We start from the raw sequence: 9492 nt of genomic DNA on the forward strand, positions 1-9492 counted from the left end.
AGAACGAGAAAAAGCAAATTTGATTAATGCTACTTCTATTAGTTTGGAACAATTGGAAAAGTCTAAAAACGAAACCCTTTATTTTGAAAAACAAAGGGCAATGAATCAGGTCCGACAGCGGGTTTTCCAACAGGCCGTACAAGGAGCTCTAGGAACTCTGAATAGTTGTTTGAATACCGAGTTACATTTCCGTACGATTCGTGCTAATATTGGCATTCTCGGGTCCCTGGAATGGAAGAAATAATTAAATTAATTAGGCCTTGAACTTCTACTTTCGTTTAGAATTTAGGCATTATTTTTCCCCTTGCTTCCGAAAAAAGAGTCAAGAAACACTAATGGCAACCCTTCGAGTCGACGAAATTCATAAAATTCTCCGCGAACGTATTGAACAATATAATAGGAAAGTAGGGATTGAGAATATAGGTCGCGTAGTTCAAGTGGGGGATGGGATTGCTCGTATTATAGGTCTTGGTGAAATAATGTCAGGTGAATTAGTCGAATTTGCAGAAGGTACTAGGGGTATTGCTCTGAATTTGGAATCCAAAAATGTTGGGATTGTATTAATGGGCGATGGGTTGATGATACAAGAGGGAAGTTTTGTAAAAGCAACAGGAAGAATTGCTCAGATACCCGTGAGTGAGGCTTACTTGGGTCGTGTTGTAAATGCTCTGGCTAAACCTATTGATGGGAAAGGCGAAATTATAGCTTCCGAATCTCGCTTAATTGAATCTCCTGCTCCAAGTATAATTTCCAGGCGTTCCGTATACGAACCTCTTCAAACAGGGCTTATTGCTATCGATTCGATGATCCCTATAGGGCGCGGTCAGCGAGAGTTAATTATTGGGGACAGACAGACTGGCAAAACAGCAGTAGCCACAGATACAATTCTCAATCAAAAAGGGCAAGGTGTAATATGTGTTTATGTAGCTATCGGTCAAAGAGCATCCTCCGTAGCTCAAGTAGTAACTACTTTCCATGAGGAGGGGGCCATGGAATACACTATTGTAGTAGCTGAAATGGCGGATTCACCTGCTACATTACAATACCTCGCTCCTTATACGGGAGCAGCCCTGGCTGAGTATTTTATGTACCGCGAACGGCATACTTTAATAATTTATGATGATCTCTCCAAACAGGCACAAGCTTATCGCCAAATGTCCCTTCTATTAAGAAGACCTCCCGGACGTGAGGCTTATCCAGGGGATGTTTTTTATTTGCATTCACGCCTTTTAGAAAGAGCCGCTAAATTAAATTCTCTTTTAGGCGAAGGAAGTATGACCGCTTTACCAATAGTTGAGACTCAATCTGGAGACGTTTCCGCCTATATTCCTACTAATGTAATCTCCATTACAGATGGACAAATATTCTTATCTGCGGATCTATTCAATGCCGGAATTCGACCCGCTATTAATGTGGGTATTTCTGTTTCCAGAGTAGGATCCGCGGCTCAAATTAAAGCCATGAAACAAGTAGCTGGCAAATCAAAATTGGAACTAGCGCAATTCGCAGAGTTACAAGCCTTTGCACAATTCGCCTCTGCTCTCGATAAAACAAGTCAGAATCAATTGGCAAGGGGTCGACGATTAAGGGAATTGCTTAAACAATCCCAGGCAAATCCTCTCCCAGTGGAAGAGCAGATAGCTACTATTTATACCGGAACAAGAGGATATCTTGATTCGTTAGAAATTGAACAGGTAAATAAATTTCTGGATGAGTTACGTAAACATCTAAAAGATACTAAACCTCAATTCCAAGAAATTATATCTTCTAGCAAGACATTCACCGAGCAAGCGGAAATCCTTTTGAAGGAAGCTATTCAGGAACAGCTGGAACGGTTTTCTCTTCAGTAACAAATAAATTTTGCATGTCTACTCTTGTTAGTAGAATAGGAATCGTTGAGAAAGCTTTTTCATTTGAATCATGCAAAAAAGTTTTCTTTGTTTTTAGTTTAGTATAGTTATTTAAAGAATAGATAGAAATAAGATTGCGTCCAATAGGATTTGAACCTATACCAAAGGTTTAGAAGACCTCTGTCCTATCCATTAGACAATGGACGCTTTTCTTTCATATTTTATTCTTTCTTTTATTTTTTTGCTTCTTCCGAGAAAAAACTGTTAGACCAAAACTCTTTTAGGAAATCAAAAAATCCAGATACAAATGCATGATGTATATATTATATCATGCATATATCATAAAGAAGGAGTATGGAGGCGGTAGTGGGAATCGAACCCGCAACCCCAAGGTTATGAGCCTTATGAGCTACCAAACTGCTCTATACTCTTAAACTAAAGAGGGGTAACTAGTGGATAAAAGAGGGTTGGATACGCCCCTCTACCAATATCTATACAAATAGAATAGTCCATTTATACAGAATGGTAAAGAGGGCTCCTCTATGATTATCAATTCCAGAAATCCATACAAATACGAAAGGGTATTTTATCCTTACCAACTGGATCTTGTTGCACCCGGTAACAAACATTCATAAACCATTTCTCGAAGTACGTGTCCGGATAGCCCAAAATGTCGATAGTTAGCTCTAGGTCTTCCGGTCAAAAAACAACGTCGATGAAGGCGTGTAGGTGCACTATTACGCGGTAGGGATTGCAATTTTTCTCGCATTTTCGTTTTTTCACTCAAACTCAAGGGAGAAACTTTGCTTCTTATCTTTTTTTTTAAAGATTGACGAATCAAATGATATTTCTGTTCTAATTTCTGCCGCTTCTTCTCCCTCTGAATCAAACTTTTTTTTGCCATAATGTGTCGTTGCTATTATTACCAAGTATACGGTTCTAATCCTAGATGGAAAAATAAATAGAAAAAGAAATCTAAAAAGGCAGATCCTCCCTCTCTATCAAGAGTAATGAACTAGGTGCTGATACAGTACAAAAAAAACAAACTAAATTAACCAAACTTGCCTGATGTTGAGGCAATCAAGAAAGCTGCATAAGTGAATATATAACCCACGGAAAAGTGAGCTAATCCAACCAATCTTGCTTGCACAATGGAAAGAGCCACGGGCTTATCTCTCCAGCGAATTAAATTAGCTAAAGGTGTGCGTTCATGAGCCCATGCTAAAGTCTCAATTAATTCCTGCCAATACCCCCGCCAGGAAATTAAGAACATAAATCCAGTAGCCCAAACAAGATGTCCAAATAAGAACATCCACGCCCATACCGATAAACTATTCATCCCAAAAGGATTATATCCATTGATAAGTTGTGAAGAGTTTAACCATAGGTAATCTCTTAACCATCCCATCAAATAAGTGGAGGATTCATTAAATTGTGAAACGTTGCCCTGCCATAATGTGATATGTTTCCAATGCCAATAAAAAGTAACCCACCCAATGGTATTTAACATCCAGAAAACTGCCAAATAAAATGCGTCCCAAGCAGAAATATCACAAGTACCGCCGCGCCCTGGGCCGTCACAAGGAAAACTATATCCAAAATCCTTTTTATCTGGCATTAATTTGGAACCGCGTGCATCTAAAGCGCCCTTTACTAAAATCAATGTAGTTGTATGCAAACCTAGAGCAATAGCATGATGAACCAAGAAATCCCCAGGTCCTATTGTTAAGAAAAGCGAATTACTATTCTCATTAACAGCATTCAACCATCCGGGCAACCATAGGCTTCGACCCGCATTGAAAGCGGGGCCATTCGTTGAAGATAAGAGTATATCGAACCCATATGTCGTCTTGCCATGAGCAGATTGTATCCATTGGGCAAATATAGGTTCGATCAAGATTTGCTTTTCTGGAGTACCAAAAGCAAGCATGACGTCGTTATGAACATAAAGGCCCAAGGTATGGAATCCTAGAAAGAGGCTAGCCCAACTTAAATGAGATATGATAGCTTCTTTATGGTCTAACATTCTTGCCAATACATTATCCTCATTCTGTTCCGGATTGTAATCCCTAATGAAAAAAATAGCTCCATGAGCAAAAGCCCCTGTCATGATGAACCCTGCAATATATTGGTGATGAGTATATAAAGCAGCTTGAGTAGTAAAGTCTTGTGCTATGAATGCATAAGGAGGTAAAGAGTACATATGTTGAGCTACTAAGGAAGTAATAACCCCTAAAGAAGCTAGAGCAAGACCTAACTGAAAATGAATCGAATTGTTGATTGTGTCATAAAGGCCCTTATGCCCACGCCCTAATCGACCCCCCGGAGGAGTATGCGCTTCTAAAAGATCTTTAATACTGTGCCCAATTCCGAAGTTAGTTCGATACATGTGACCGGCAATGAGAAAAATAAATGCAATAGCTAAATGATGGTGAGCCATATCGGTCAGCCACAAACTTTGTGTTTGTGGATGGAATCCCCCAAGAAGAGTTAGAATGGCAGTTCCCGCTCCTTGAGCGGTACCAAATAAATGATTACTCGAATCAGGGTTTTGGGCATAAAGATTCCATTGACCCGTCAAAAGGGGTCCCAACCCCTGGGGATAGGGTAATACATCTAAGAAATTATTCCATCGAACGTACTCCCCCCTGGATGCGGGAATAGCAACATGAACTAAATGTCCTGTCCAAGCCAAAGAACTTACCCCGAAAAGTCCTGACAAATGATGATTGAGACGAGATTCCGCGTTTTTGAACCACGAAAGGCTTGGTTTCCATTTGGGTTGTAGATGTAACCAACCCGCTATTAAGGACAGCGTAGAAAGAAATAATAGAAAAAGAGCTCCAGTATAAAGATCCTCATTGGTGCGTAATCCTATTGTATACCACCACTGATAAACTCCAGAATAAGCAATATTCACTGGACCAGCAGCACCTCCTCGAGTAAAGGCTTCCACAGCGGGTTGACCAAAATGAGGATCCCAAATCGCATGAGCAATAGGTCTTACGTGTAAAGGATCCTGTATCCATGATTCAAAATTTCCTTGCCAAGCTACATGAAACAGATTTCCGGACGTCCATAGAAAGATTATTGCTAATTGCCCAAAGTGAGAAGCAAAAATGTTCTGATAAAGACGTTCTTCAGTAATATCATCATGACTTTCGAAATCATGTGCGGTAGCAATACCAAACCAAATACGACGAGTAGTGGGGTCCTGAGCTAAGCCTTGGCTAAACCTGGGAAATCTTAATTCCATAATGCCTTTCAAATCCTCCTAGCCACTATCCTACTGCAATAATTCTCGCTAAGAAGAATGCCCATGTCGTGGCAATTCCACCCAGAAGGTAATGGGTTACTCCTACAGCGCGTCCTTGTATAATGCTCAAGGCTCTAGGCTGAGTAGCAGGAGCAACTTTTAATTTGTTATGAGCCCAAACGATAGATTCAATGAGTTCTTGCCAATAACCACGGCCGCTGAATAAAAACATTAAACTGAAGGCCCAGACAAAATGAGCACCTAAGAAAAAAAGACCATATGCAGATAATGAAGAACCATAAGACTGAATGACTTGCGATGCCTGTGCCCACAAGAAATCTCGAAGCCACCCATTAATCGTAATGGAACTCTGTGCAAAGTTTCCCCCTGTAATATGAGTTACCACCCCTTGATCACTTATAGTACCCCAAACATCCGACTGCATTTTCCAACTGAAATGGAAAATGACTACCGAAATTGCATTGTACATCCAGAATAAACCTAAGAAAACATGATCCCAGGCGGATACTTGACATGTTCCCCCTCGGCCAGGCCCATCGCAAGGAAAGCGAAAACCTAGATTTGCTTTATCGGGTATCAAACGGGAACTCCGAGCAAATAAAACACCTTTCAAAAGTATTAATACAGTCACATGTATGGTAAATGCATGAATGTGATGGACTAAAAAATCTGCGGTTCCTAATGGAATAGGTAACAAAGCCACTTTGCCACCTACTGCTACTAACTCGCCGCCTCCCCACGTTAAGCTAGTACTTGTTGTTGCACCAGGAGCTGTTACGCCAGGCGCAGTAGCATGGATATTTTGTACCCATTGAGCAAAGATAGGTTGTAATTGTATGGCAGTATCCGAAAACATATCTTGTGGACGGCCTAAAGCACTCATGGTATCATTATGAATGTACAAGCCAAAACTGTGAAAACCTAGAAATATACATACCCAGTTAAGGTGGGATATGATTGCATCGCGGTGTCTAAGGACGCGATCTAATAGATCGTTGTATCGAGTAGTTGGATCATAGTCTCTTACCATAAAAATTGCTGCATGTGCAGCAGCACCGACTATTAGAAATCCGCCAATCCACATGTGGTGTGTGAACAAGGAAAGTTGTGTACCATAGTCAGTAGCTAGGTATGGATAGGGAGGCATAGAATACATATGATGAGCTACAACAATGGTTGTAGAGCCTAGCATAGCTAGGTTAAGAGATAATTGAGCATGCCATGACGTTGTTAAGATTTCATAAAGACCCTTATGGCCTTGTCCTGTAAATGGGCCCTTGTGAGCCTCCAAAATATCTTTAAGTCCATGGCCAATACCCCAATTGGTCCTATACATATGACCTGCGATTAGGAAAAGAATAGCAATAGCTAAATGATGGTGCGCAATATCGGTCAGCCAGAGACCACCGGTTACTGGATCTAGTCCTCCGCGAAAAGTCAGAAATTCTGCGTATTTGGACCAATTTAAAGTGAAAAAAGGGGTTGCTCCTTCGGCAAAACTAGGATAAAGTTGAGCCAAAAGGTCCCGATTCAAGATAAATTCATGAGGAAGTGGTATCTCTTTAGGATCCACCCCAGCGTCAAGAAATTGGTTAATTGGTAAAGATACATGAATTTGGTGCCCCGCCCAAGAAAGAGACCCAAGTCCTAATAATCCCGCTAAGTGGTGATTCAACATGGATTCTACATCTTGGAACCAGGCCAATTTGGGAGCGGCTTTGTGATAATGGAACCAACCAGCAAAAAGCATTAACGCTGCAAAAATCAATGCACCAATTGCAGTACAATAGAGTTGTAATTCACTAGTTATTCCAGATGCTCGCCAAAGCTGAAAAAAACCAGAGGTTATTTGGATTCCTCGGAAACCCCCGCCTACATCACCATTCAATATTTCTTGCCCTACTATAGGCCAAACTACCTGAGCACTGGGTCCAATGTGAGTAGGATCACTTAGCCATGCTTCATAATTGGAAAAACGGGCGCCATGAAAGTACATGCCACTCAACCAAAGAAAGATAATGGAAAGTTGCCCGAAATGAGCACTAAAGACTTTTCGAGAAATCTCCTCCAAATCACCAGTATGACTATCGAAATCGTGAGCATCAGCATGTAGGTTCCAGATCCAAGTGGTAGTATCAGGGCCCTTAGCTAGTGTTCTTGAGAAATGGCCGGGTCTGGCCCATTCCTCAAAAGATGTTTTTACAGGATCCCTATCCACAACAATTTTTACTTCTGGTTCCGGCGAACGAATAATCATTAAGTCCTCCTCTTTCCGGACAAGACATACAAAGAGACCCGCCAACTGTCTTTTTAGTGAATCTTTGAAAGATATATATTTTGAAAGATAGATTTTGAAAGATAGATTTTGAAAGATAGATATTGTGATTAGTTCTTTTCTTTACTATCTACCATCCTTCTATTTTTTTTTTAGTTATTCACTGGAGCAATTATATATTGAAGTCAATCCGAGGCAAGTGTTCGGGTCTATTATGACATAAAGATTAGGTGCCTAACGGACATTGTTTATCTTGAAAAACAAATATTTCTCGACGTAAGAAAAAAATCTTTTTTATTTTTAATTTAAGAAACTAGTGTATTTTTTTTGAGGGCATAAGCTCCTATCTATATCTACTTTCCTTGAGCATAATATAGGGTTTTTTATTTGATTCTAAATTCCAAGATAACTCATTAGAATTATTAATAAGATGGTCCTAATATATTAGCAATATTTAGATTGCCCCCTCTTTTTATTCACTTTATTACTTCTATTCTAGACCCTATCCCTATGGTTTATTCTTATGAAATATCATATAAAATAGAAGGTATAAGAAATGGATATAATGAAATTCTTGATTCGATCTTACGACCTAATTTATTTGATTAATGGATCAACAACCAAACCACCCATTTTATGAAAAAGAAGGAGCATGGTCTTATTCAAATTCAAAGCGCTTCGTAATCTTCAACCAGTTCTGTGCTTCAATATAATTTCCCGGAGTAAGCGCTATAGCTTGTTTCCAATATTCAGCAGCTTGATCAAACCAAGCTTCCGCAATTTCCGAATCACCCTGTAGAATGGCCTGTTCTCCTCGGTCGGAATAGGAAGTTCCTTCCCTTAGAACCGTACTTGAGAGTTTCCTACCTCATACGGCTCAGAAATTGCTATCTGAATTTCCCCTATCTTAACTGAATTCGATTTATCAAAAATCGATCCAATTTGTTCTTGGGTTAAGCAGAAGAAATTAATTACCTAAGTTTCAAACCCTAATTTTTATCAATAATCAGTTTGATCTTTTTTCCCACCTTCAGAAGAATGAAGCATAGATAGATATAGAGCCTTCGTTCAAATTTTCTGAGAGGTAACTATCCCGGTTTCATATATGAAATCTCTATAGAATCCTTGAAAAAGACTTTTTTCCATAAGAAAGAAAAAAGAACTTACTATCTTTGGGATCTGATACTACACCGCTGCTTAATCCCTTAGTGGATCGGCTCTATTACATAAGCGGATTCCTAAATTTTGCCCCATATCATGGGATAAGTAAGCAGTTTTTTTTAGTTGTATCGACCCAGTCGCTCACTAATTGATCTTTACGGTGCTTTCTCTATCAATTTGAGAAACTTTATCCATAGAGTAGTAGTATAGGCCATACTTTCTTCGTTTTTTGATTCTCGTGAAGTGTCCTTCCTTCCTACAGCTGATAGGGAAAAATCGTTGTTTTTACGATCCCTATGTAGAAAGCCCTTTTTTTCTAGTATTTACTAGAAAATTTGATCCTCTCTTTTTTTTTTTTCTTTCTATAGTGGAGATAGTCGCACGTAATGACAGATCACGGCCATATTATTAAAAGCTTGCGGTAAGAAGGGGTTTCGTTCTAGTGCCCGGAAATAATATTCCAAAGCCTTTGTATGCTCTCCATTGCTTGTGTGTATAAGGCCTATGTTATAGAGTATATAACTTCGATCATAGGGATCGATTTCTAGTCGCGTAGCTTCATAATAATTTTGCAAAGCTTCCGCATAATTTCCTTCGGATTGAGCCAACATCCGTTACGGTCGTTCATTCTATTCAAAAAATCTCCGTTCCAAAACCGTACATGAGGTTTTCATCTCATACGGCTCCTCCCTTCTGTACATAATAGTACTAAGCGAAATAATCTATAGAATCAAAATAGAATTAGTCCCGTCTCATTATGAACCGAAAGGGGCTGGTATTTTTCCAAGAAATCTCTAGCCAACCTTCCCACAAGAGGTTTTTCTTAACACCAATGAATTCTATTAATGCTAGAGGAAAACGATAGCTCCAATAATTTCTTTGTTCTCAACGCCTCCTATTTAGAGGAATTAGCTACTTCAACGATCTTT

General features: G+C 39.5%; 1 non-coding gene across 1 annotated transcript; it reads right to left on the reverse strand.

Moving 5' to 3' along the window:
• Window positions 1-1985: 1985 nt before the first annotated feature.
• On the reverse strand, window positions 1986-2057 carry TRNAR-UCU (transfer RNA arginine (anticodon UCU)). The gene has a single exon. It is a non-coding gene; the product is annotated as a tRNA-Arg (tRNA).
• Window positions 2058-9492: the final 7435 nt, after the last annotated feature.

Source organism: Triticum urartu, unplaced genomic scaffold (genome assembly GCF_056163025.1).
Source record: "Triticum urartu cultivar PI428250 unplaced genomic scaffold, HENAU_Tu73 scaffold1455, whole genome shotgun sequence".
Taxonomy (NCBI): Eukaryota; Viridiplantae; Streptophyta; class Magnoliopsida; order Poales; family Poaceae; genus Triticum; species Triticum urartu.